Consider the following 27,833-nt stretch of genomic DNA (forward strand, 5'->3'; position numbering starts at 1 on the left):
ATAGGGTGCTAGAAATTGAACCCAAGTTGGTCACATGCAAGGCAAGTATCTTCCTGGCAGTACTATCACTCCCCCCTCTGAAGACCTTTTGATTTCCATCTGGTCCTGAACTTCACATTTGCCAAGAAAAGTCTTGGCTTTTATAGAATTCAAATGTTTTTCCTTTCAGTTTACTTTCCTCTCAAACACTGATGCTCTCTGCCAAATTCCCTCATGGTCAACCCCACATTATTATGGGTTCTATTGTCTTGAAGCTTTTTGTTTGCATATTCCATCTTTCCTAATTTCAAAATACAATTAAGAATAATTCAATCAAATTGAATTGAGGGGAGGTGTGTTACTGGCTACTTTCCCTTTATCCCTCTGCTCCTCAGCATTTGATTTCTTAATATGTTTCCTTTCTGTCTCACTATGTGTGGCTGCATTGTATTATAAACTGGACAGGACTAAATACAAAGGAAAAATATGTTTTCGTAGATAAATCGAATATGTGTTTAGAAGCAAACCAATTGCAACTTGAACCTTTACTGTGTGTACCTAGTTAGTGACCTGACCTATCCAAGTAGTCTTCAATTAATAAAAATAAGGACAAATAACTCAGAGTTATTGTGAAAATAGATATGGAATGGTTACAAAAGAAAATCCTTTGTATGTACCTAACTTAACACTTCTGCAAACTGCGTGGCATTGATGTTGTGAAATAAGTTTCAGTTGTCTTTGTCTCTCTCTTCTTTCTATGTTCATTTTTTTCTTAGTTCCCTGCCTCCCACCCATCTTCCTTCCTCTCTCCCTCCCTCCCTCTTCCCTCCCTCCCTCTCTCCTTCCCCCTTTCTTCCTTCCTTCCTTTCATCCGTCTTCCTTCTTTCTTCCCTCCCACTCTTCCTTCCATCTTTCCATCCTTCCTTCCTTATTTCTTCCCTCCCACCCTTCCTTCCTTCCTTCCTTCCTTCCTTCCTTCCTTCCTTCCATCCTTCCTTCCTTCCTTCCTTTCTTCCTTCCTTCCTTCCTTCCTTCCTTCCTTCCCTCCCTCCCTCCCTCCCTCCCTCCCTCCCTCCCTCCCTCCCTCCTCCTTCCTTCCTTCCTTCTTCCTTCCTTTCTTCCTTCCTTCCTTCCTTCCTTCCTTCCTTCCTTCCTTCCTTCCTTCCTTCCTTCCTTCCTTCCTTCCTTCCTTCCTTCCTTCCTTCCTTCCTTCCTAGCTGTGGGACCACTCCTTGTGTGGCCTAGGGCAGTGGTTGGCAACCTGTGGCTCGCGAGCCACATGTGGCTCTTTACACTTTTAATTTGGCTCTTCTGTGTGCCTGGCGGCCTCTCCAGGAGTCAGGACTTTGCTCCTAGCCTCTGTCAGTGCGTGCCCTGTGTGCAGCCCTTGTGCCTGCTCCAAGAGTGTAAGATGATACCCAGTATCAACCCTAGACAAAGGTGTTCCCCCAACGTCATCCTTTCTTAAACCTCTTCCTTTGATATGTAAAAGTCCACTGAATATGTACTTTTGTCTCTCTCTCTTGACCTGAAACCTCCTGGTATTGGGAATTGGTTTTAACAAAGAAAGAGGTGTTCTAGCTTTTTGGGCTCCAGGCAGAGAGTAAGTACAAGGTAAAAGGCCATAGACTCTATGATCATCCTTTCCTGGCTAGTTTGGTTCATTATTTCTTTCCTGCTACCCTGCTTCTTCAGACCACGTTGGGTGGGGTTTAGAAATACAGTGCCTGGAGTGATCATAAAACACATATTTTATTTTGCACAAGAGTGGGCATCTTCCATGAAGAGAGTCTCAACCCAGAGTTTTATTTTCTGTGGATTCTCATGTTCAGAGTACTCATGATTAAAGTTGTGAGCTAATGCCCTTAAATGCTGTTTTCATATTGATTATGACTTTCTGCATAGTGTAAGTGCCAATCAGAATTTTTTTGCATGAGTGGAAACATTTCAATATCTCCTTCTCAGACACAGCTGTCCCAGAATCAGATTCTTTTTTGAACACATCCATCTTATGTCTCACTGTAAAAACTACTTGTGAAACTCCCCTGCAGAGAAATATTAAATTCATAGAGAAAATGAACAATGTCTGCCAAATACACAAGCTTAGCTACTCATTCCTTGTCCAACTGGGGCTGTACAAAGTCAGAGTTCTGCTCTCACAGGAACTGCACTACTTCTTCCCTCTTGCCAACAAGGCGAGAGAGCACCCTTTCCCTGAACGGCCACTTCATTTCTTCATGGAGAAGATGCTAGTAATGGGCATCCATACTCTCACCCAGGGTGGTGAATAGCCTGGATTTGATCACAATTGTGAATTTCACAAATTATCTTTACTGTGTCATCTGTCACAGAGTTTAGTTCAGCAGGGAGTTTTTTTGAATCCAGTCTATCATACAATGAGTGGATACAATGTACGGGTGTGCAACTTCTGTTTCTTGTGACTACACAAAAACACTGAGCCATGCACAGTGCATCATCTGTACATACATCAACACATCAGATTATTATTCTGAGTGAAATGAGTCAGAAGGAGAGGTGTAGACACAGAATAATCATTTGTGGCATATAAGAATAATAAATGGCAATATGGTAATAATATCTAGAGAAAATAGTGATGAGGGAAGGAGGACTAGTCCATGATAGGAAGCTTGTCATAAAAAGTGGTGAGTTCAGTTAAAATAGAGAAAGTGTACATTATGACATTGACAGTTGGAACTTATCACTCTGGACAAGAACTGGATGCTGAAAATGGATAAGTGGCATGCATGGTACCCTTTAATTAACAGTATTGCAAACCACGGTATCATAAAGGAAATTTTGCAAACCTCAGTGTCATAAAGGAAAAGAGAGATAGAGAGAAAAAAGCAAAATGCCTGCCCCTGACAGAGGCAGAGGAGGGTGAAGGGGAAGGAAACAAGGGACATGGGTGGTGGGGAAAGTGCACTGGTGAAAGGTCATGTACGTTATATGATTGAAACTCAAGTATGAATAATTTTGTAACAAATATGCTTAAATAAAAATTATTTTTAAAATGTTTCAGGCACTCTATCATAATTCCTTTATGATATATCATATGCCTTTAACAAAGTGCCGTTTTTATTTTTGTGTGTATTTTAGTTTGGTTTCTTGCAGTACACACTAAAGTGTCAATAGATTTTTTTTCCTTTCAGTGAAATCACTACTTTTCTCTGGAACACTGTCCTTGCTTTTAAAGGTTGTTAAAAGGTTTTTCTCTTTTACTTGTTTCATTTCCATGTTGTAGGGTTTCAAATTTTCAGCACATTTTGGCTATCAAGAGGAAACGTTTTGAAACGTTTTGCTTCCTTATTATCAGAAATCAAGCATTTTTCCTCGAGAAGGGTGTTCACTATCCAGAATTAACAAATGATCAGTGGATTCAAAAGCTGTATTTCATGGTGGATGTTACTTCACATCTAAATCAGCTTAATCATAAACTATAGGGGAAAGGAAACACAATTTTTTCTATGTTAGAAGAAGTTATTTCGTTTGAAAACAAATTATTTGTTTTTGCTCAAGATTTTAACAGAGGAACTTTGATTCACCTTCCAAGCCTGTTGAAATATTGCCAAGAAAATAATTCTGATATTGACATTACCTATTTTAGTTTTTTTGGGGGGGCCACACCCGTTTGATGCTCAGGGGTTACTCCTGGCTAAGTGCTCAGAAATTACCCCTGGCTTGGGGGGACCATATAAGACGCCGGGGGATCGAACCGCAGTCCTTCCTTGGCTTGCGCTTGCAAGGCAGACACCTTACCTCTAGTGCCACCTCCCCGGCCCCGACATTACCTATTTTAAAACAGCACTTTTAAATATGAGGGAAGCTTTTCTCATGAGGTTTCAGGATTTCAGAAACAGCAAAGTGACGTTGGCCTTTGTTAAAAAAAAAAAAAAAAAACCTCTGGATGCCACTGTAACGGAATTAAATTTTTCTCTTTTTAATATCGACATTGGCAACTTTGAAATGCAATTGCTGGATTTAAAAAACAAAGAACTGTGGATCTTGAAATTTGAATGTCTTTGTGCTAATTTAGAAAGATTGTAGAAACACAAATGTAAACTTAGTTCACAGCACAAGTGTTCTGATTTGAAAGACCTGGAGAAGGAAGATATGTTGATTTTTAACACCTGGAATAGTATTTCTGACTCATATAATAAACTAAAAAAGTTAGCATTTGCTGTTCTTTCCTTGTTCGGGTCTACATATTTATGCGAACAATCCTTTTCAAGCATGAATCTTTTTTTCTTTTTTTTTTTTTTTTTGGTTTTTGGGCCACACCCGTTTGAAACTCAGGGGTTACTCCTGGCTATGTGCTCAGAAATCACTCCTAACTTGGGGGAACCATATGGGATGCCACGGGATTAAACCACGGTCTGTCCTATGCTAGCGCTTGCAAGGCAGACACCTTACCTCTAGCGCCACCTCTCCAGCCCCTCAAACATGAATCTTATCAAGAGTAAATTGAGAAATTGTCTTATCGATGAGAACCTGGAATCATGCCTAAAATTAAAAACAACAACATACAAACCTGACTTACTCAAACTATCCAAGGAAATGCAAGGCCAATGTTCACTTTAGTGTTTGTGACTTTGTCAGTCATTGTCAGGATGTAATTTTCTCTACATTGGAAGGCAAATTTTATGAAATTTAATGTTATTGATAAATAATATCGTTCTAAGGTTTTTGTTTTATTAGTTGTGTTATTTGTATCCTCCAGATCTATATGGATACTTGCATGCAGAATATTCTCAATAAAAACATATTGAAATGGGGCCGGCGAGGTGGCACTAGAGGTAAGGTGTCTGCCTTGCAAGCACTTAGCCAAGGAAAGGACCACGATTCGATCCCCCGGCATCCCATATGGTCCCCCCAAGCCAGGGGCAATTTCTGAGCGTGTAGCCAGGAGTAACCCCTGAGCATCAAATGTGTGTGGCCTGAAACCCCCCCACAAAAAAAAATCTTATTGAAACTAAAAACAGTGTACCATCCTATGTATTTTTGGTTTTAAAAATGTTACTCTCAGGGCCAGAGAGATAGCATGGAGATAAGGCATTTGCCTCTCATGCAGAAGATTGGTGGTTCAAATCCCAGCATCCCATATGGTTCCCTGAGCCTGCCAGGAGCGATTTCTGAGCAGAGTCAGAGGTAACCCCTGAGCACTCAAAAAAACAAAACAAAACAAAACAAAACAAAACAAAAAGAATCCCCAAACACCAAAAAAAAATGTGGCTCTCAAAATAAATTTCAATTGTGCTTTTGGCGAGATTTGGCTCAGTTGAAAAAAAAGGTTGCCGACCACTGGCCTAGGGGATCCTATGGGGTACCAGGGATTGAACTCAGGTCAGCTGATCACATACAAGGCAAGCATTCTAGCCCTATACTATTGCTTCATCACCCCATTTGTTTTTTTCTTTCTTAGATTTTGCAAAACTATTTTTTCTATCTTTACCAACTATGTTGATTTAGCAAATTAGGTGATAGGTAGGTTTGAGACAGAAATAAAAATCAAACAGATTGGCCAGAGAAATAGCATGGAGACAAGGCATATGCCTTGCATGCAGAAGGACGGTGGTTCGAATCATGGCATCCCATATGGTCCCCCAAGCTTGGCAGGAGTGATTTCTGAGTGGAGAGCCAGAAGTAACCCCTGAGCACTGCCAGGTATGACCCAAAACCAAAAAAAAAAAAAAAAAAATCAAACTAATATGATTCTGTTCATGTTCTCTGGGGTAAGAACACATTGTGTTTTGCATCTGTTCACTTCTCTTCAAATTTCTCATTTTTCATTGGAAATGAGAAACCAAAGTCTGATCTACCTAGAAATCTTTTTTGGGTGGGTTTGGGCCACCCTTGGGGGCACTCAGGGGTTACTCCTAGCTCTGTGTGGCATTCCATTCAGAAATCACTCCTGGAGGACTATATGGGATGGCGGGGATTGAACCCATGTCCATCCTAGGTCAGCTGCATGCAAGGCAAATGCCCTACCATTGTGCTACCACTCCAGCCTATAATCCACCTAGAAATCTAAGAATCATAGCACCATACCAAGATTGTAGTCAGAATCTATTGTAAGCCCAAAAGAACATCACAATGTTGGATCAAAATGTTTTACACATAAACCATTTAGAACCCCATCTGACATATTGTCAGCACACAATAAATGTCAAATATTATTACTGCTGCTGTGGTGGTGGTGGTTTTTGTTCTTCAGGATAACATCCCAGTAATACAACTTAAGTTGCAAGGCCATTAACAGTTGGTTCTATTTGTCAAACACAGACCCAAGTAAAAAGTGATAGTAATGGTTCTTTCTTTTAGTATTTCCCAATTTTCCTGTCATTTCCCCACACCCTGACCTCTATTCCTCCTAAACGTTTTATTCTTCCATTTCCAGAATAAACATCTTTATAATCACTTCTTGTTCACATCTCAGATATCCCCATGGCTCTTGTTGCTCTCACTGTAGTAGCAACACCTCTGAATTTACTACCATCTGCAAATATCATTAGCTATTGTTTATTTCCTCTCCCACACTATTAATGAAGATGTTAATTAAGACCAGAACTAACACTGACCCCAGCAGCAATCCACTAGACATTTATCCAACTGGATAAACTTCTGTTAGTCATTACCCGCTGCTCATAGACATTACCACTACTCCATTCTCTTCAACTGCTAATTTGTAAGAGACTGAGGGAGAAAATTAGGGAGCCCAGTATTATTTAAAAATTAACACTCGGATACTTAGAGTTTTAGGGAAGGGAGTTGGTGAAGCATCAGCAGGGCAGTTGTCAGTAGTAGAGCAAGCATGAAGTGAACAAGGCTCCAAAAGAATTTGCTAATTGTCTGGTCAAGCTTACGAGTTTCTGTGAATTTAGCCAGATCCTAAATGACCGCATCAATACCAATCATGGATCTTTCATTTCACACACTTCTTTTACAGATGATTATATTGAATTTCAAAGAGGTCAAAAGACTTATGCTAAGCCACTTTTCCAGTTATTGAGAGAATTCAAATAGGAACTTGGGGCTTTCATTTTCAGACTTATGATCTTTGCAGAAGCAAAGATGATCAGGCAAAGTCAGAGAAATAGTACAATGGGTATGTCATTTGCCTTGCACATGACTGACCTGTGTTTGATCCCCAGCAACCAATATGGTTCCCTGAGCCCACCAGGAGAAAACTCTGATCACTGCAGAGTTTAGAAAAAAAAAAGAAAAGGGAGAAAGAAGAAGGAAGAAAGAAAGAAAGAAAGAAAGAAAGAAAGAAAGAAAGAAAGAAAGAAAGAAAGAAAGAAAGAAAGAAAGAAAGAAAGAAAGAAAGAAAGAAAGAAAGAAAGAAAGAAAGAAAGAAAGAAAGAGGGAGGGAGGGAGGGAGGGAGGGAGGAAGGAAGGAAGGAAGGAAGGAAGGAAGGAAGGAAGGAAGGAAGGAAGGAAGGAAGGAAGGAAGGAAGGAAGGAAAGAAGGAAGGAAGAATAAAGAAAAAATGACCAGTCTTCCCAAAGGTTCTGTTCAGATACCTGCCCACTTATCAGCATTTGCCTATTGAGCTCTAAACTCAGAAATCTTTGATGAGTAACTTCATAATTTTGTTTCCAACAGACTGTCTCATAGCAGTTCTTTATGTGTTTCAGGAATTAACATTATTCACATAAGCACACACTTCTCTCTCCACCTATCAATTAGAGGTGCTTAATCCTGGCTAAACATCAGAATCACCAAGGGAAGCTGTTAAAAAATACCGATGCCCACACCACACCCCTAGAGATTCTGATTTAATTAGATTGAGGAGAGGCCCAGGCACTCATAATTTTTTTTTAATTCCCTTGGTGATTCTAATGTGCAGCCAGGGTGGTGCTGACTCTGAGGATCAAGTATACTTCCAATGACTCCAACATACAGAGGTGGGGATTCTATAAAATGGGGGTCAACACAGAACTGCCATTACTCAGCAGTTAGAACAAACTTTTTCTCCTAAACAGGAAACCAATGTCTCTTTAAGCCTTCTCCTTGTGAAAAATGTAACTAAGTTGCCATACTTCAAAATAAAATAATTTGTAAATAATTTGTAATCATTACAAATGATGTGGTGGTATGTGTGTCTATCATACCTGTCAACCACCACCCTTTGCCCCTAACCTCAACTTGAACTATGTAAGAAGCTATACCAAGATGATCTGGAAGGAAGTTACTGATTTACTATAAAAACTGTTACACAAAAAGCAAAGACAAGCAGAGAACTGAAGACTTACCAGTGTTTAAGGGGCTTACTTCTAATTTACTAAATTATGGCATTATAAATTAGGCACTAAAACCTATGATATTCACTGCAGTAACAAATGCCTTCCTGCCTCTGGTATGGCAGTGAAGCCTTAGTGGATGAAGAATGTAGGTCAAAGACAAAATAAGGAAACATAATCTCAGACTTCATCCTGGACAAGAGCCCAAGAAGAATAAAAGACAAGGAGTTGGAAAGCTTCAGAGGCCGCTAGTCTTCTGGCATTGCATTTGTGGTCATTTCCTATCCCGTAGAGTCTCATGCCCAGCAACCCTCACAGCTGTCAGAATTAGGGAAATTGGAGCATTTATGTTTCCCTGTGCAGGTTGTTCGCCACCCAAGGTGCCTTGGAGCATGGGAGCTGAAATTTGCACTGGGAATATGTACTTCTAGGAAGAAAAAACTACTCTATTTGTTGCACATGGATAGGTGCCCCATGGAAACTAGGGTTCCTGGAGAGTAAGACTCAACAGATTTCCTCATCCTGGACATAAGTAGCAGAAGCCTCGTGATAAAGTCAGGGGGAAAAAAAGAGAAATGAACAGAAAGATAATCCAAAGTCTTGAGAAGGACCAGAGTTAGCTCCAGTGGTAGAGCAAATGCCTAGCATAAGCAAGGCCCTGATTTCAATTCTTCTATACCTATACCTACCACCCACCCACCCCCAGCAATGCAAGGTATGGGCCTGATAGCTTTTGATATTATGAGGGTGACCCATATTGAGATACTTCAAAAATATTATTTAAAACAGTGTTTTTGAGGGCCAGAGACACTTTAAAAATATTATTTAAAACAGTGCTTTTGAGGGCCAGTTTAGGGGTTAAGACACTTGCCGAATATATGGTCTACTTCAGTTTGATTCCTGGTACTGCATACCTAGAGCATAGAGCCAGTAGTGGGCTAAAAAATAAAAAAAAAATGTCTTGGTAGGCTCAGATAATTATCTTTATTGAAACACATTTTGTTTCAGGAATTTTTAAAAAAATTTATTTTATTGAAACAATTGTGATCTACAGAGTCCTTCAGAGTTGAATTTCAGATCTACAATGACTCAGGGCCTTTCCCACCACCAGTGCCAAACTTCCTCCACCAACTGACCTGGAGTGCATCCTACACCACCCTTTGGAACACATATTTTGCATGTAAGAGGCCCAGGTTCAATCTCTGGCATCACAAATATTGGGCACCATTGATGTGTCCCCCAGAGCAAAACTAAAATACTAGCCAACTAACTGAATAACAAAGGACATCTTGGGGAAGGCTCTTGAGGGATTGCTGGCCCTACCAGAAACCTCTGTCAGCATAGCTCCCGAGCTGTCAGGCTCTGACAAAACCGGAAAATGAACAGGAAGCCAGTGAGGTGTGGAGGTGGAAGATCCGTAGAGCAGACAATAAGACCCACGGGAAAAAGGAAATTTAAGATGAAAATATTTTTCACAGGTTCCCTCACCCACAGATGGACAATGGAAGCCCAGCCATGGCTCACAGGCTTCCCCTCTCCTGTGATGCCTTGATTCATTTTCTAGGAATTAGAAAGAGATGGAATCCAGCAACAATCACTGGTGCAAGGCCAAGGTAGGCACCTCCAACAGTGAATGCTTCCAGATGCAATAAAGTGTTGTCACCAGGGTGGCTTAAAAACTTAGCTAGAGAGGAATTCTTCTGGGAGAGAATATATACATCATTTTGATTAGGTTAAAATACCAAGAAAACAATATTCCCAGTTGTGATGTTACAGGTCATGACCACACAGTTTATTAGAGCATAATCTTTTTCCTTTTGGGCCACACCCAGCAGTGTTCAGGATCCACTACAAGTCATGTAGTTGGTGGGCGTTTTGAGGGGAAAAAGTCACCCTCAGCAGTGTTTGGGCATTATCTATGATGTTGAGTGTCACACCCAGGTCTACTACATGCAAAACTTGTGCTCAGCAAATTGAGCTGTTTCTCATAGCCTAGGACATATTATTTTTCTGAGTGTTCCTTCTAAACTTTTTTTTTTTATTTAAAAAATTGTGCCACGCCCAGTTGTGTTCAGGGATTACTCCTGGCTCTGTGCTAAGAAATCATTCCAGGCAGGCTCTGGAAACCATATGGGATGCTAGGGATCGAACCAGGGTCCATCCTGGGTTGGAAGCGGCACCACACAGCAGTGATAGTTGTGTTGTCACTCCAGCCCTGTTAAACTTTTGATCACAGTATGATTTATAGTTCATGGTTCCAGACACAAAATTTCAAATAAAATATATAAGTGATTGATTTTTGAGAAGGTTTTTTTACTCCTTTATTGTTGATAGACTTTAAAGAAGGGAATAGAATAATGGAGTCAAACAATCTTCTCCAGGAATTAATAAAACCAGATGGTAAATGGGCACTGAATTAGGGAACTATGGTATGGTTTGAACTGGTTCAGTAGTTCCAAGAGGAAAAAGTAAACACAGACTTTGGGTAGGATTCGTTTAGTGAGCACAGGCAGGAAAACCTACTTGGCTTTTCCCTGGGTGCCACTAAATCCCAATATCACCACTGTGCGGAAGAAGGCTCTGTCTGTGTATGATATTTAAACCAGATTTAACTGTTTGCAAAACTCCTCTCCTTTCCTCTTAATAATTTGTCAATAGTGGTTGAAGATATACATATATACACATATATGTATACACATTTGTATGCCTCTCTAAATGCATCCCTGTTTCTTAATGGTGCTCTTATCACTAAGCAACCAAAGGAGATAAATATCCTATTTTATTTTCATTCTTCTAATGTTAAATCATTTCTTGAGAGTTGCTCATTAATGTTTCCTTGGAACTTTGCTTGGTATACAGCAGAAAGGAAGAGAGTAGATTAAATGTGAAGTCAAAGGCGATAACTTTTTTTTTCTTTTTTTTTTTTTTGGTTTTTGGGCCACACCTGGCGGTGCTCGGGGGTTACTCCTGGCTGTCTGCTCAGAAATAGCTCCTGGCAGGCACAGGGGACCATATGGGTCACCGGGATTCGAACCAACCACCTTTGGTCCTGGATCGGCTGCTTGCAAGGCAAACACCGCTGTGCTATCTCTCCGGGCCCCAAAGGCGATAACTTACTCTGAGTTTACCTACAGGGCTTGTTTCATTTGGGGGATATGGATCAGGAAAGGGAACTATTTTGCCAAGACCGTACCACCTGACTGTAGAAATTCCCTGATCTACTTTAAACAGTTCCAATTCATTTACCATGTCTTTCTGATATCTGAAATATGCCCCTTAGCTGTGAGACAACCTTCCTTGGAGAAGCTTCTTTGTGAACATCTATTCATCTTCTCTCCCTCTTTTGAATGGCTGAAGGCCACATTTGGCAATGCTCAGGGCTTATTCTTTAGTCCTGGAAGGGCTCTGGTGCCTTACTGTCAGGGATCTAACCAGAGTTGACCATGTGCAAGGCAATTTCCATACCCATTGTACTATCCCCCAGACCCCTCCACACCTCTCAAGGAGTAATAGAAAACTGGTACCATTTCCAGACTACCCTACTTTTCTTGTCCCTCAACCCCCAAAACAGAGGAAGGGGAAAGGGCTGGGTAGAAATGCTAAGATGAGGCTCAGTGTCCCTCCCTATTGGCCACCTGCTTGCCAGCAGGTGATCCATGGCCATTTTTTCCTTCATCTCCCTGGAGCAGACACTATTGCTTCATTGCTTCAGGAGACTAAATCACAAAAGGGTGTTTTTTTTTTTTGTTTGTTTGTTTTAATGGGGTGGGGGGGGGCTTGTGAAAGGGATGGGGCTGTTGGCTGGGGTGCTCAGTCTGAGCTTCCTTTTTGGGCTTTAGTCTCCATTATTCATCTCTTTCTTTATCCCCCACTACCAAGAAGCCCTATTCACGTTAAAAGAAAAGCAGTTCCCAAACAGAGATGTTTACAGTATTTTAGTAAGGTTTGGTTTGTTAGGAGGAAAAAGGATGGAAAAAGCTGGATTAGTGGCAGGGTGGAGAGAGGGGATGCTAGCTTGGTGTGGGGGCTGGGGAGGGGGAAAAAGCAAAGGCAAAAAGGCAGGCATGCATGAGAGTTTCAAGCTGTAGAGAAAGGGTTGCTAGGAAAGGGGGTGGGGTTGGATAGGGGGAAGTATGCCAGAACCCTTGTAGAGAAAGAGCAAAGACCTGAACCAGGCAGAATGGTTGAAAACCCAAGTGCAAATGGACTTTGGGATCCTCCTGGCAAAAAATGCTGCCAACACAATACAAAATAGATCACATGACAACACAGAGAAACAAAAGTACCAAGGAGGCAGTTAGAAGATGCCTTAGAAATGGCCTAGCTAATAAATAAATGCGTAGGGGGAGGGAGATAGATAAAGAGAACAAGACAGAGACTGAGAAAGAGAGATATTGAGAGAAAGAGAGAGACAGAAGTGGAAGGGGGGGGGCAAATGAAGATTTGAACAGAGCAGCATTAAGTGAAAGCAAAAACAGAACAGAGACAGAATGGGACAAAACACAGAGCCAGACCCCAAGAGAAGGACAGAGTAAGACTAAAGACAGGCGGGTGATGGGGCGGCAGTGGGGAGAGAGTGTCTGAAGCCAAATGCAGGCGACTTGGCAGGTCGACAGCAGCAGGCGGCCAGGCAGTAACTGCACTTGCTGTGTCTAGTCTATTGTTGTCTCCGAGGGGGGGCAGGGGGAGTTGTTTGTTTGTTTTGTTGTTTGGCCTCTTTGTCTCTTTTGTTCCAAGCAGTTAGTTTGCTCCTTTCCCAGACACTGGGCTAATGGAAGAGCTTTATGGATTGTTCTTAAAGGGACAGGATTAGCTAGTTTACTAGTATAAGCGATTTCTTAGTCCTAACCAGTTCCTACTTACATGACTTAAAAGAAAAAGGGATCATATTAAGAATGGAGTGTCAGAGTTTCCACTGTTTTTTAATTTTAATTATTATTTTTTGCCTAATTAGCAAGAATAAACCAGTCTGTTTCATTCCCTTCAAGAACACCCCCCCACACACACACACAGTGTTGCCCCTGCAAAGGGACAGGAAAGATAAAAAGAAGTCAACTCTAAACGAAATAACTCTGGACACATTGGTAAATGTTAAGTGGCATTAAGATTCAAAGTATAAACTGGAGGCTTTAAACAAACAGCAGAGAAGGCATTTGGGGAAAAAAAATGGAAAGATGGTGGTTGGAGCACCCCCTGGCATTACCAAGCACTGCACCCCTCCCATCCCCTAAGGCCGGTGTGTTCTGTGATTCTTTGGGGCTGTGCCTTGCTGGGGATACAAATTCACTTCTCAGGCTTCCATGCCCAATTTTCCCTTCCTTAAGGTACTGGAGCATTCAAAGTGCCTTCGAGGGAGGGTACCCTATTCCCTCCCTGAAGTGAATAGAGAACTGCTTTTCATTTATTTAAAGGAGAGGGAGGAGAAAGAGACATCTAGCAAGGCTTTGACTTTGTGTCTGTTTCCAGGAGTACCAGTTTCCTGTTGTCCTGGCATTTTAAATAGATTTGGGCCCAAAGCAGATAGCTTCTGGAGGAAATGAATGTTTAAAACACCCCAAATTCATCGACCTCGACTTCCAATTCCTTTGCCAGTGCTAACCACTCTTTCCAGCACATACAGCCCCTTTATTCTTCATCCTCTTCTTCCCTTCCCCTATTCTTCATTAAAACCGTCCAGTGAATCTAGGACACTGGAGACAAAACAACAAACAAAACAATCCAAGAGCTCGACTCTCAAAGACGGGTAGAGGAAAGTCGAGGCTCCTTGGTGAATGGAGTCCTTTATCCTGGAAACTGATGGATCGTAGAGGACTCTTGTGCCCTGGCAGGGGGAGCACAAGCCAACATTGGAGGGGAGCGGGCAGCAGTGGGCTCAGCCCTGGGCTTCTCTCCCGCCGCCCTACCCTCACTCTCGGAGTTTGGGACTTAAAAAGCAAAGACAATTCTGTCTACTGTTCAAGCTTAGTGGGATATAGGATGAGGTGTTTAAGAGTTTGGTCAATGAACCCACACAGCTTTACCCTCTCCCCCCAACCCCATTAACTTTTCTCCTCTTAGGAGAAATCCTCCATGATTTTTTTTTTTTTCTTTTTTGGACTCCCCCTCCACGTTCTACTTGGGGATTCTACATAAATTGTTGTCTTGGGTTTCCCTTGGAGTTTACCTTGGGTTGCCTTGGGTTTGCCTCTGCAGGAGTGCTATTTTAGAGGTGTCCTAAACCCTTCTTCTCCAAGCTCCCCTCTACGGGGGCTTTCTCCAACATAGCTCTAGTTGGTCACCAGGGATACTAGTGCAAGAGCCGTGGGGAGAGAGGTACGAGAGGATTCTTGGTGAGTGCAGGCCCAAGGGAGTCTTTGTGTAGCATGTCCATGCATGCTGGAGTATAGGGCACATATTTGCCAGGTGTAGGTGACTCAGGAAAAGGAACTGTTGGGGGTCAGGTGTCCTTCAGCTCTTGCTGGCAGAGGGCACTTGTAGCCTCTGCGCTAAAGAGACGTTTTCTGTCCATGGTCACCGGAGACAATCGCCACTCTCCTAATCCTGACCGCAAGGCTGACTTAATTTTGGTCTCAGCGGTGCAGAATTCCCAAGCTAGTTCAGAGGGCCGGGTTTTGTTTATTTATTTTTGGGGGAAGAAGGGTGGAGCCGAGTTGGGCGTCAATGAAGCAGGCTTCGTGTATGACTGATGCTAGGGACCTTGGGCACGTGGAAGGAGCCAAGGCTTCAGCCACTATTGTTAGTGGCCCTCGAGGCAGACTCCCATTGCCACCTGGTGGGGGTTCAGACAAACCCCAGCAACCCCGGGCGGGCCCAGGAGCCCTCCACACTTCATCCCTCGGTATTTCGTTTCTGTTGGCGTCCCAGCAGCACAAACGGGATCCAGTTTCTCCGGAACGTTCCCGTTCACTTGCTGGTTTGAAAGTTGAAGCCCGGAGGGTAGGGAGTCTGGCCACAAAAATCTCAAACCCCGCTAATCCTAGACAAAATAAAAACATAATAGGCCACAAACTAACCAACGTGGGCCCTTTCTGCGGTGGTCTCCTGGTCTGGCACAGCTGCTGGGGGACCCGAAGGCAGTTTCTTTTTCTGCCTCCAATTGCGCCAGAGAGGAAGACACCTAGAGAACGGATAGTGAGTCATAGTGTCCAGCCTACCCTAGTCTCCTCTGCCAGCATACAATAGACCCCCACCCCCACCCCAACAGCCACAACCACAGAAGGAGGTGTGTGTGTGGGGGGCAAGAAGTTCAGATTTGCCTGGAGGCCGAGCAAAGCACAAATTTGCCTTGCATCAGGGCATAGGGTTTCTCCTGGAGACTCAGCGGGGATGAAGGGCGGGGATTTTGTGGGATGGGGATGGTGCCCTGGAACCCCTGGTCTCCAATTAAGGACACAACCCGCCCTACAGGAAGGTCTATGTTCCCTAGTCCCGTGCCAAATAATTGGAAGACTTGCACACACGCTTGAGTAGTGAGCGGGAGAGAATCTTGCTTAAAATATATGTATATTATATATATAATTTATTATATAATATATATATATATAAAATTTCCCAAAAGAGCCGAAGCAAATAAGTAAATCCGAACAAAACTAAAAAACGACGAGTCCTTAAGGATCCCGCGCCGAAAGCGGGGAGGGGGAAGAAGAAGGGGCGGTACGGCCAGGCGCTGTGTGTGTGTGTGTGTGTGTGTGTGTGTGTGTGTGTGTGTGTGTGTGTGTGTGTGTGTGTGTGAGTGTGTCGGGTGGGGGCGATGCAAAACGAACTCCGTCCCCTGCAGAGTCGGTGCCTTGGGGGCTCCTCCGCTGCGCTCCCGCCCGCAAGGTTTGGATTAAGGGGAGGAAGAAGGTGGGACGGAGACCACGTTAAGGGGAGGGAGGGGTGGAGATTCTCTCTCGCTTCCCGTGGCGAACTTGGGGTGACGACTAGCTAGAGAAAACTTTTCTTTGGGAAAGTTTAGGGAACGTGCTCTACGGACAAGGCTCAAGGCTAGCACGCAGCGCGGGGGGTGGGTGCGTTGGAGAGCGCGTTGGAGCCTATTAAGAACCCCAGAGGTAGGCAGGCCCCGACGTCGTGAATGGTGCAAGTATCCTAGATAGAGAGTCCTCAGTTGCCCCTTGAAGCTTCGAGGCCGTAGGTGGGAATTTGGGGGGCCCTTTCTTTAGGAGGCAGACGGAGCCGAGAGGAGTGGGATAGCTTGTATCGGTGCGGAAAGCACCTCCCCGAGACGCACGAGAACAGCTGCGGGAAAGATTTGTCTGCCAAGGCGAGGTTAGATCCTCGCGACTCCGGAGCCCCCTAATTTCCCACTTTTCCCCTCTCTGAGAGGGGTGCGCGCAGTAGGAATCTTTGGGGTGAAGCGCTAGGTTTTGCGTCGCGCACCTGGTCTTTGCTGACCACGTGTGCCCACGGCCTCAGACAGGGGCTTAGGGCTAGAGTTTCCGTAAGGGGGGAGGATGTCAGGCAACAGGAACCTCGTTTCTTCTAGTTCCCACCCCTCCCGAGTATCCTTTCCAGGGGCCAGACCTAGGTGCCCAACTCAACTTCTCCAGGAGTCCTTTGGTAAACCAAAGCGCGCACGTTGGTACGCACAAGGCCGCCGCAGCCCGGGTCTACACCAGGCCTGGCAATTCTGCTTTTCCTCACTGCGCGCCAGGGAGAAGCATAATTCAATTATATATCATGCGAATGTAACGCAGCCTTTCTTCTTTTGCTCTGGTGCCTTGGGCCTTCCAAACGGGGGATTTTCCCAGTGCTCAAATAAAGACCTATATCCCTAAAGTCAATTTGTGTTCTGTAGTCTTTGGGGGGCGGGAAGTAGAATGGAGGGAAGGGAACCAAATTGAGTATGAGATTACGGCCCGAAGCGGTTTGTTTGGGGTCTTTGAACTCCTTTCCAAACGGAATAATAGCTCCTGCTACTGCGGGAGAAGTTGAAGCGTGCAGAGAAAAAGAGGATTTAAAAGTGTTTCCCCATACGGGACTTTTCACCCAAGGCTCCCGGGGTGACTACCTCTCTGGGCTTTTATTAGAATTAGCGGAGAGGCCCCGTTTTTTGCTATTTAAGTCCGGGCAGGTTCTGGGGGAAACTACCTGTTGGGAGTCACCACCGCAGAGACATTAGGCCCTCTTTTGCCCTGCGCAATGTTTGGCAGAGATGGGACTCTGGTGAGGGTTGGCACAGTAGGGAGAGGACAGCAGAGCTCGCAGCAGCCGACCAAGTCACTCAGCTGCGCCAGACTGTGCCCGACCATGTGGGCCTGTGTTTCTGCTAACTCTTGGGAAACGAAAACCGCCCTCAAAGCGCTGTGCGGGGCCCCTGGCTGCAGGGCTGGGCCCAAAACTCGGCACGATTTTTCTCTAAATCCAGAAACCACGAAGCCGTGCCTTTTCTGCGAGCGCCCTTGGTGCAAGGACTAATTTTAAGCAACAAAAAGCCTCCTGGCGGCTTGTTCGTGGCACAGCCCCCCATTCCCTCCAAACACACAGCACAAAATGCACTTTCTGACTTCTGCATATTCGGGAAACTCCGCGGAACTCTCGGTACCGCAGAGGTGACTCCAAGACTGAGCCCGCAGTTCTAGTGAGCAAACAATCTTCTTTTTACTATCATTTAACTGCACAAGGCAGTGGAGCCACCGAGGATCATTGCAGCTGTCTCTAGCCTGTTGCGGGCATTTTCGGAGCGTGGGGTAAAGGGGGCTAGAGTCTCTCCCACGAACCTGAGTTCGTGCCGGTCCCTTGGAGCTGGAATTCTGTTTTGGAAAGTGCACGACTAGACTCTGGCTCGCGTTAAACAACGTTCTCCGGGCTACTACAACCCTGACATTAAGTTGGGGGTGGAGGGATTGGGGGATGTGGAGCCTCTCTAAATCTCGCTACCAAAAAGGCAACTTTGCGTTTTGTCTACAATGCGGGTTTCTGCTTTTGGAGAGCGAACCCTACTCCGTTTGGGAAGCAGAGGAATTTGGGAGAGGCTTTAAGGATGGGCCCGTTGGAGCCCTAGGTCTGGGGCGGGGGGGTAGGGAGGGGTGGAGGAGGAACTGGAACTTTTTCTGTAGCTGGGGGGTACGGCAGCGACTCATTTCTTAGGGGAATGCGTTCTTCCAGCCCCGCGCTCACCAAACCCTCGGTGAAAACGAAATGGGCTCAACAGTAGGGAAGGAGGCAGGTAAGGCATGCCCAGTCTGAGATGCTCGTTTTTTGGTCGCGCAGACCATCGGGGCTCCGCGACTGGCGAAGCATTTACTGGGAATAATTTATTGCAGTGGATGAGAGTTGGGAGACGGAGCTGAAAGGAGGCTCCGAAAATCCGGCGCCACAGCCTCTTTCTATGAACCTGGAGATCATCAGCCTCTTCAGCCCTGAAGTCGCACACACCACCCAGTCACAACTTGCAGTCGTTTTTCTCTTTCCCCGTGGGCTCCCTTGCTGTGCCCATTCATTTGGTCCGAGGGTTGCCTGGCGCCTGTCCGCGCTGGGAGTGCGTGGGGGACTCAGAGCAATTCTAGCAAAGTTGCCCTTTATCCGGCGTCCACGCGTTGGGGATTCTTTCCCCGCGGGGCCGCGCCTCTCTTCTGCTTCGGGGAGCCTCCGGGGCCTGGGAAAGGCGGCGTGTTTTCCAGCACTCGGCCTCCGTGCTCCTGTTTTATTTCAGTTCAATCCCAGGGGCACTTACCCAAGCATAAATAAACAATACTGCTTATTAGAGAGACAAAACGGCGCAGAAAAGGGCTACGCGGAAAAGCAAGCAAGGTGGCATTTTTAACACGTGGTCAGAACGTTCAGGACAGCTTAGGAAAGGAGTCTGTGGTGTGCGCATCGCTCTAAGCCTAGACAAGTTCGCTGTACCCAGATTTTGCCAGAATATGAGGGTCTTTCTTTCTTTTTTAAATCTCATTGGTGTTAACTTCTGAAAATCAGGTGCTATAGCGTATCTGCTTTACTATCATCGCCTCCTCTACCTCCCGTTTGCACCCCGCCTTAGGCCTCTTCAAAAAAGGAGGGGGTCTCCCAGGTATAGCTATGCATTGATACCGTTATTCCGGGTTTGTCGGGAAAAGCAAACAGTTCCTTCTCTTTAAGTAGTGATAACACGGGCTTTGTGGAAGAGATATCTTAATGGGTGTGATCAGATCATTCCAATCCGACCAAAAAATAGTAATAATAAAGCCTTTCTCTTTTCAAAATATCAGTGGACTGATACCTTCTGATTGTTGACCATGAATTGGTGATTTCTCCCTGCTGCGGGTGAAACCAATTTCTGTCCTGACCGATGGCCTTGGAATAGGGCCTCCCATCTGTTCTGAACGACTGACTCCCTTACAAAGTCAGAAACTCTTCCTGCCTGCAAATATTGGCACCGCACTGCTACAACAGGCGGTGCTGCTTTAAATAGGACGGTTTCTGCAGGGCTAAGAGAAAGTCCTAACCTTCTTATCCACCAGATTACCTGCCACTGACCCCAAAGGCAAAGGGACACTAAGAAAGACTTTGCATTCTGAGCCGTCTGGGGAAGTGAATCAACTGTGCCTTCCAGGAACCTCTATTTGATCCTGGGAGTTGGAATAGTCTAGAACAAGTCTCCCTGAGCCAGTGGCTTAAAGTAGCTAAGCCTTTGCAGCTTTATCGGCCCACTTTGGATGCTGTTGTTCAGATAAAGTGAACTTTGGAAGTAACAGCTTTGCTTCTTCAGTCCAATTCTGTTGGTCAGTGTCATCCTTGGACTTGAATTACAAGGGCAGTTCTACTTCTGGACCTGTTGACAGGATATGCCGAGCTTACCAAGGCGAACTCTATATATGCCTTCTAGAAGTATCAGACTAGAAATCTTACTTCCACCACACACACCCTGGGACTGCTGCAGATAGGACCAGGGGAGCCTGACTTGAATAACACCCACTCTGCCATCCAGGGCATCTCCTTTTAAGAAAGGATCATTATCCAAACTGGACTCCACCTCCCCCGCCCCCTCCCAAAAAAGACCAATACAGACTCCCATTTTCTTCCCAGCTTCAGCTGATGACCTCTACACATTGTTTTCTTACTTCGTTTCTGTGTTATCTCTGAAACTGTTCAGCTGTTTCTGCCCTTTCCACCTTCCTAACTAGATGACATCTTCTTAGGAGGGTTATTGGGGCAAGGTTTCCAAAGTTGCCTCAGACAGTGTTGGTATTGAAAACAGCTTATTTCTTCCCAGAATTTCCTCAATCAATTGGCCTAGGTCTGACAGTTTCAAAGAGGACGAACCGGACTTACATGAAGGCAGACAGTGAGCACAGAGTCCAGTCCCCATGGGCTTCAGGTGTTTTGATCTGTTGTCCACTTGCTCAATTTTGACAGTTAGGTGCTAATTCCTAGCACATGGCATGCTAGGCCATGTTCCACCCAGACACTTTTCATGTTACCATGATAGCAAGTCTTCAGTGTCATTAACCCCTACATAGGTTTTAAAATAAAATTATAAATGTAATATATACACAAGTCAAAATACCTCAAAGAATAAAAGCTATAAAAAGAATGTCAAAGCCTATCCTGAATCATTTATTGGTATTTAGGAATTCCTGGATTTTTCTATATGCCATTAATTTATGAAGACAAGAGAGTGAGGCTCAAAATCTTGATGCCTGATGATAGTCCTGTCTTTAGATTGAATGTTCCTCTTACTCTAAATTACTAAGAGGAATGGGAAGGAGAGGGAGGTGAGTGAAGCCTAGAAAAAGAGGAAGGTCAAGTCAGAGAGAATATTTTCTCTTCCCTGTTCTTCATGCTTCCACTCTGCCAGAAGTGTCCTGCAGTCCAGACCATGAGGGTTCCAGACTCATTGCAACAGATCAAGCAATTTTCCCAGCCCCACTCCATACTTCACTGGAGAGACATTACTCCAGTGCTATCTATATCTGCACTAGCTCTGAGTCTGTGGAAAGTTTCTGAGGCAGATTATTTCCCTGCCTTTCTCTTTGGAATGTAGGGAGACTTTTATCAGAAGCCAGGAAAGGACAGGACCTGGGAGAACTTAAATTCTCTCTCTATAAAAAGAGCAGAGGCCTTTTAGATACACCCTCTGACCCTTCCTCTGTAAGGTGGTTTTTAGGGTTCTTTGCAAAAGGATGTGCTGGTGGGATTTAGGGGTTTGCATTTTGCGTGGGATGCCTAAGAATAGGGCTAGAGGTGCGTATTCAGGAGGAAGGGAATAGTCATAATCTGTGAAAGACTGACTGGATCTTTGCAACTAGAGACGTGAGGGGGAACAATATGAATTGGATTTCTTTCTCCAGAAGAACACCAAGTGTGGGGTGTCTAATGGTTGGCAAGAAGTGAGAGTAAAAGGATACCTGAAGCTTGGGTAGTGTCTACCACCAGGGGCTCTTGTTACTGTTCAGGGGTGGACCACGACTGGAGACAAATGGCATGCTATGTGAGCTTCCTGGAACCAACCATTCCATTCATCTATTATTATTTTTAGGAGTGGAAAAGGGAGAGATTCTAGAGAGGGGTATAACGATGCTTTTCTGCCCTGTCATTCAGAATTCTTCATTCTGGAAAAATTACAATCCTGAGTTTGGAAGTTTCATAAGTGAGAGCAAATGATATGATGGCCATGGTGCAGGAGACTGCAGAAAAGCAGCTGCTTGAGAGGGGCTGGAGACTGCACAGCCTTTCTAGAAGCACGCACAACTCCTGCAACGTGTGAAACTCTGAGATGGTAGGAAACGATAATCGGGGCTTCGGGACGGAAGGGAAAAAATGGTTTAAAGTTGAATGAAAGACGTCGGGGAGGGGCTGCATGGGGAGAAACCATGAAAGTCAGCTTTTCCTCCAGGCCTGTTACGGTGTCTGTGTCAGCACAAAGGACACTGCGCCCCCTGGTGTAAGACTGGCAGGAGGCGCCAGCAAAGAGCCAAGGAACCCAAAGGCAGTCTAAAAGCGGACCCTTTGGAAAGAGGATGTGTGTTGCCTTTTCTTTTGTTAGATCAGTGAATTGAACTTAAAAGAGCTTTTGTTTTCTCAACTTTAGCTTTGGAGCCTAATAGGGATTCTGGGGTAGAGAGCGAGATTTTTTTTTCCCATGAAAATTTAGACTGTGAGGACTATCCCAGCTTAGAAGTTGTGTGGTGCTGTGAAAAGTAAATAAATGGGCTGAAAGCAGCACGCATTTTAAGGGGAACTTATTTAAAATATTAGAGCATCCCTTTCTTTGTCTTAAGATGAAACAATTTAGGATAATATGTTTTAAAGATTTTTTTCTAAGCTCCAATACCAGGATTTATTAAATAATTGTTTTATTCTTTCCCCCGTGTTTTGCAAATTTAGCACCATTTCCCTCATTTACATTCAGGTCAACAGATGTGTATTTTAGTATCATGAAGTGCTAATTCTGAGCAAAGATTTGTGTGATCCTTTCCTTTTCGAATCACAAAATATGTACGGATTGGGGTTGAGGATGTGTCTTTGTGGAAAGCACATGCTTTGCATGAGACCTGGGTCTACTGCTAGAAATACAAATAATTGAAATCACTGAAGATAAAAATATCTGTCTTGTGTGTATGTATGTGCACACCCATGTTAGAAAGCATCCCTCCTTTCTGCCTTTTATGCAGTCTCCTGTAAGAAGCATCACTGAACAGGTCTTCAGTCTCTGCTGTTTTAAAAATAAAGTACTAAAGTGCTGTGCTGGAAATTATGCCACTAAGTGTTATATGTGGTAGGTGTGAATGCATGCTTCAATAGTTCCAGGCACCAGACCAAAAACTTCCCTAGAATTAGCAGAGTTTCAGCTATAATCTGGCTAACATTTCTACTAATAGGTACAAAGACCAATTTAGAAGCATGCTCTCTCTAAAGGGCTGGATGGTTGGGCTTCATTGAAATTTAGGGCTGTTCCTTTGTATGATCAGGTGATTTTTAAGGAGGATTCAGCCTGAGAGAAGAATTATGTAGCAACGGAGGAGTTTCCTCTCCTAAATCTTCTAAGTCTAGTCTCTATGATGAATAGTCAGCTCTATCTTGTGGCAATTCCTGCTTTCTGCACTACAGTTGAACTCATCTCTATAGAATGACTCCAGTTTTTGTTTTGTTTTAGGTGTATTTTGGCAGTCTTGGGGTGCCGAAGTTTTGTATATAACCCTTTTTTGTTTTTGTTTTTGGGTCACAATCTGCAGTGCTCAGGGGTTACTCCTGGCTCTATGCTCAGAAATCGCCCCTGGCAGGCTCAGGGGACCATATGGGATGTGGGGATTCGAACCACTGACCTTCTGCAAGAGAGGCAAACGCCTTACCTCCATGCTATATCTCCGGCCCCAGTTTTGTATATAAATACCATAAACTTTAACACTTTTGAAACACTGCCACCTTAACTATAATAAAAAAAAAACACAAAACAAAACAAAAAGTGAATCTTGTGCATGATCAATTTAGTAACAGCTTAGTTTTGTAGATATATTTTTGCAGTGTGCTGCTATTGTCCCGTATTGGGATATAATAATATGCTCCTGAGAGGAGTCTGTCCTTCTCCATGAGAGCTGGAAACCAAAAGGAAGAGGAGCAGCTGCACAAACAAGATGTTCCAGACAATCATTAGGGGCCAGGGTAATGCCAGGACTTGGAGCAATGTGCCACCTTCAAAGAAAAAAAGCTCTATTATATCTGAGTTAGATTGGAGTTGTCCCTAGAAAATTCCTATATGGAAATATCAGCATATCAGAATTTGATTTGACAGCATCTGGAGATAAGATCTTTAAAGTGTTTGTGTTGAAGGGGGTCTTTTGGGTGGGTTCTGATCCAACTATTCAATGAAGAAGGCCTGAAGGGAGTCCTTTATGTGAAAAGAGATTAGAGCCTAGGCAGGTTGAGAGAAAGGTCCAAGAGACAAGAAGAAGATAGTGAAAAGCAAGCCAGGGAGAGAGGTTTGTGAAAAAGTAATCTTGTTGATACCCTGATAGCAGGCATCCAGTCTCCAGAATGGTCAAGAAATAAATCTCTGTCATTCAAACCACTAAAGTCTGTGGAACTAAGCTATGGTAGAGTGATCAAACTAATACAAGTTGTAACTTGGCACCAGGCAATACTGTGCTCTATTGGGGGTGGGGGAGGGTGAGGTAATGGACTTGGACTGATGGTTCTCTTTTATGTTTATAATAAATGGTAAAAATCTGTCTTTTTAACTGTTTCTGGCAGTGGACACCTAGGACAGTATTATAAAGTGACTCTGTACCTAGCTAATGTCTGGCTGTTGACATTTTGAAATTCTCATTTTTTTTACAGGATCTCTATTTTCATATTGTACTGGGTCCATAAACTATGCATAAATACAGTTTATGCTGACAGATAACAGATATTAAAAAATGAGAGGGTGAGGAATAAGGGAACAAAACAAAGTATGTCTAAGCAAAATAAGGGCACCCTAAGACAAATACTCAGATGTCTTCTGCAGCTGGGAAGAAAGTTATTGATATATATCAATATTTATATTATATGATTAATATAATATGATATAAAATATAAATGTTAATATATAATATATTTTATATTATATATATTTAGGCTTTTTTTTTACTGGGATGCTTTAAGCCAGTGTGATACTATTCAAGGTGGTTCTTTCTTCTCGATGGATGGACAATGAGGCATTAGAGGAAAGGTGCAACAGGAGGGACTATTTTGTTTGGGGTAGAGGGTAGAATTCATCACCTGTTCAGGAACTCCTTGGCAGTTCTTCTTGACTCCCACACAGGCACCAAGTTGGGTTTTGTGAAATTAGAGCTGAGAATATTCTACCTATATGACCAGAATCACCTCAAGAACTAATTATCGCTATGTAGAAGGAACATGGCAATGTAGCAAGGCATGGGAGAGGTGGACATTGGGTGGACTCCTTTTTTTTTTTTTTTTTTTTGGTTTTTGGGCCACACACGACGTTGCTCAGGGGTTATTCCTGGCTGTCTATTCAGAAATAGCTCCTGGCAGGCACGGAGGACCATATGGACACCGGGATTCGAACCAACCACCTTTGGTCCTGGATCGGTTGCTTGCAAGGCAAACGCCACTGTGCTATCTCTCTGGGCCCTTTTCTCTTTCTTTCTTACTTTCTTTCCTTTCTTCTTTCTTTCTCTCTTCTTTCTTTATTTCCTTTCTTCTTTCTCTTTCTTTCTTTCTTCTTCCTTCCTTTCTTTTTCTTCTTTCTTTCCTTTCTTCTTTCTTTCTTTTTCTTTCTTTCTTTTTTCTTTTCTTTCTCTTTCTCTTTCTTCTTTCTTACCTTTCTTCTTTCTTTCTGTTTCCTTCCTTCCTTTCTTCCTTCCTTCCTTTTTCTTCTTTCCTTTCCCTTCCTTCCTTTCCCTTCCTTCCTTCCTTCCTTCCTTCCTTCCTTCCTTCCTTCCTTCCTTCCTTCCTTCCTTCCTTCCTTCCTTCCTTCCTTCCTTCCTTCCTTCCTTCCTTCCTTCCTTCCTTCCTTCCTTCCTTCCTTCCTTCCTTCCTTCCTTCCTTCCTTCCTTCCTTCCTTCCTTCCTTCCTTCCTTGATTTTTGGGCCACACCCGGTTACTCCTGGCTATGAGCTCAGAAATCGCCCCTGGCTTGGGACCATATGGGACGCCGGGGGATCAAACCGCAGTCTGTCCTATGTTAGTTAGCGCGTGCAAGGCTGTGCCACCGGTCCGGCCCAGAACTCTTTCTTTTTTTAGACCAGAATTCTTTTTTTTTGGGGGGGGGGCACAACAATTGGTGCTCAAGCAATTACTCTGACTCTGCACTCAAGGATCACTTCTGGCACCTTTGGGAATCACTGGCATCCTCAGGGGGATCATATGGGATGCTGGGGGTTGGACCCCAGTTGGTCGTGCGTGAAGCAAGAACCCTACCAGCTGTCTCCTGGTGCCTAGATTCAAAATTCTTGAGGGGTTCCTGGCTGGACTTCATCAATAGGGTTAGAAGAAAAGTAGCACTGTTTGTTTCAAGGTCTGGGTAAACCAAGGCACTTTATTATGAGTAAATGAGTAAACCTCATTAAATACTAGTAGATTTGAGCGGGAAAGGAAAATATTTGCCCCAGTGAAAGGTCATCAGTGAATAGAATAGAGTTATGGGGGGAGATTATGTCAAAATCCTGTTTTTAAGGTTTCTCACTCAAAATATTATAGCAGATTGTTTGGTCAAGAGTTTTCTAGTTCTATTTTAGCTCAGTACTGGCTAACTAGAGAGTGTAAATTTTAAGAGAATTTATTTCTTATGCACTTTTATGCCAACTCCCTCAAGGCTATGAGTGGAATACTGTTTGAGACACTCTGAATTTCTTGGAAGTAAGTTGTTATATAAAGAAATGGTTTTTTTTTTCCTTTGCAGATCTACTGGATACACAGAGGAACTCCCCCCAGGTCATGCAAGAAAGAAAAATGAAACTCTGTATCAGGGAAGCTTAAAAAGTCCCCCATTTCTCCAAGTTTCCACAAAACCTAAAATGGATTTATAGGTCAGAGAGTATGATTTTTTAAGTTAATTATGCTTTGCACATGAAGTCTTTGAAAGTACACAGAAATGGACAAATTTTTGAACTTATTGTAAGTGAGACTAAGATGTCTGTAAATTCCCTCAGAGGGAATTTAATCAATGATCTATGGTCCCCAAATCAACTACTCCTCTGGTAAACAGTACCTTCCTTGTTTCTGGAATTGGTAAGCAGGACTTATCTTTTGGGCTTTGCTAGTTTTAAGGGGTTGGATTAAGAATCCAATGTTTAAGAGGTCTGAAATTATATATATATATATATATATATATATGTCATTTTTTAATTTAATTCATAAATGACAGTTCTTGAAAGATGTGGAAAATAAGAAATCCTTCTAAAATGTTTAGCTTAAAAGACTATTACTTTTCAAAATCCTTTATTGGGAAAAGCCAGCACACCAAGCAGTGCTCAGGGTTTAATTCTGGGTGGCATTCATTCACTCCTGGCATTTCTTGGAGTGCTGGCAAGTCTGGGGATTGAACCCAGATTGACTTCATACAAGAAAAGCACTCTACTCATACTACTGCTCTTGGTCAAATAATAAGATTTTTTTAAAACTTATTTTGGGGGGGTGTCCAGGTTATACTAACCTAAGCCCAGAGGCAGTTCTTGGCTCTGTGCTCAAGAGTAATCTCGGTGGTGCTTGAGGGGGCATGCCATGTTCTTCTGGGCATTAAACTAAAGTTGATGGGATGGATGCAAAGCAAGCATCTTAACCCCTGTACTATCTCTCTGGTTCCAAAACTGTTGGTTAAAGAGAAATAAAACCTTGTCACATAAAATCTTGTACAAATTGCCAGAGCAGTATCACTCATAATAGCCGAAAAGACGCCTGAGTGCACATCAGTGAATTAAATGATAAAATTCGTTGCAGCCTTAAAATGGAATACTAGTTGTCAATATAAATGAATATTTGGTTTATGTCACAATGTCTGAAGTGGATTTCCTTGGGATTCATATGTAGAGGCTTAAAAACAGATTTCATGAGCTATGCAAAAATAGATAATTTCCCTAGGTGGAGAGAATGGTTTGCAGATCCATGAAGAGGCACAATGGTTCTACCTTTCACTATTTTGAACTTTGCAGAAAAAAAATTCCCGAA

General features: G+C 43.5%; 1 long non-coding RNA gene across 1 annotated transcript in view; it reads left to right on the top strand.

Moving 5' to 3' along the window:
- Positions 1-26,724, top strand: part of LOC126002851 (uncharacterized) — a 51,685-nt gene extending 24,961 nt beyond the window's left edge. Inside the window, exon 2 of the long non-coding RNA XR_007493472.1 lies at positions 26,569-26,724. This is a non-coding gene — a long non-coding RNA (uncharacterized LOC126002851). The remainder of the gene's footprint in view (positions 1-26,568) is intronic.
- Positions 26,725-27,833: the final 1,109 nt, after the last annotated feature.

The sequence above is a fragment of the Suncus etruscus genome, chromosome 1 (assembly GCF_024139225.1).
Source record: "Suncus etruscus isolate mSunEtr1 chromosome 1, mSunEtr1.pri.cur, whole genome shotgun sequence".
Lineage (NCBI taxonomy): Eukaryota > Metazoa > Chordata > Mammalia > Eulipotyphla > Soricidae > Suncus > Suncus etruscus.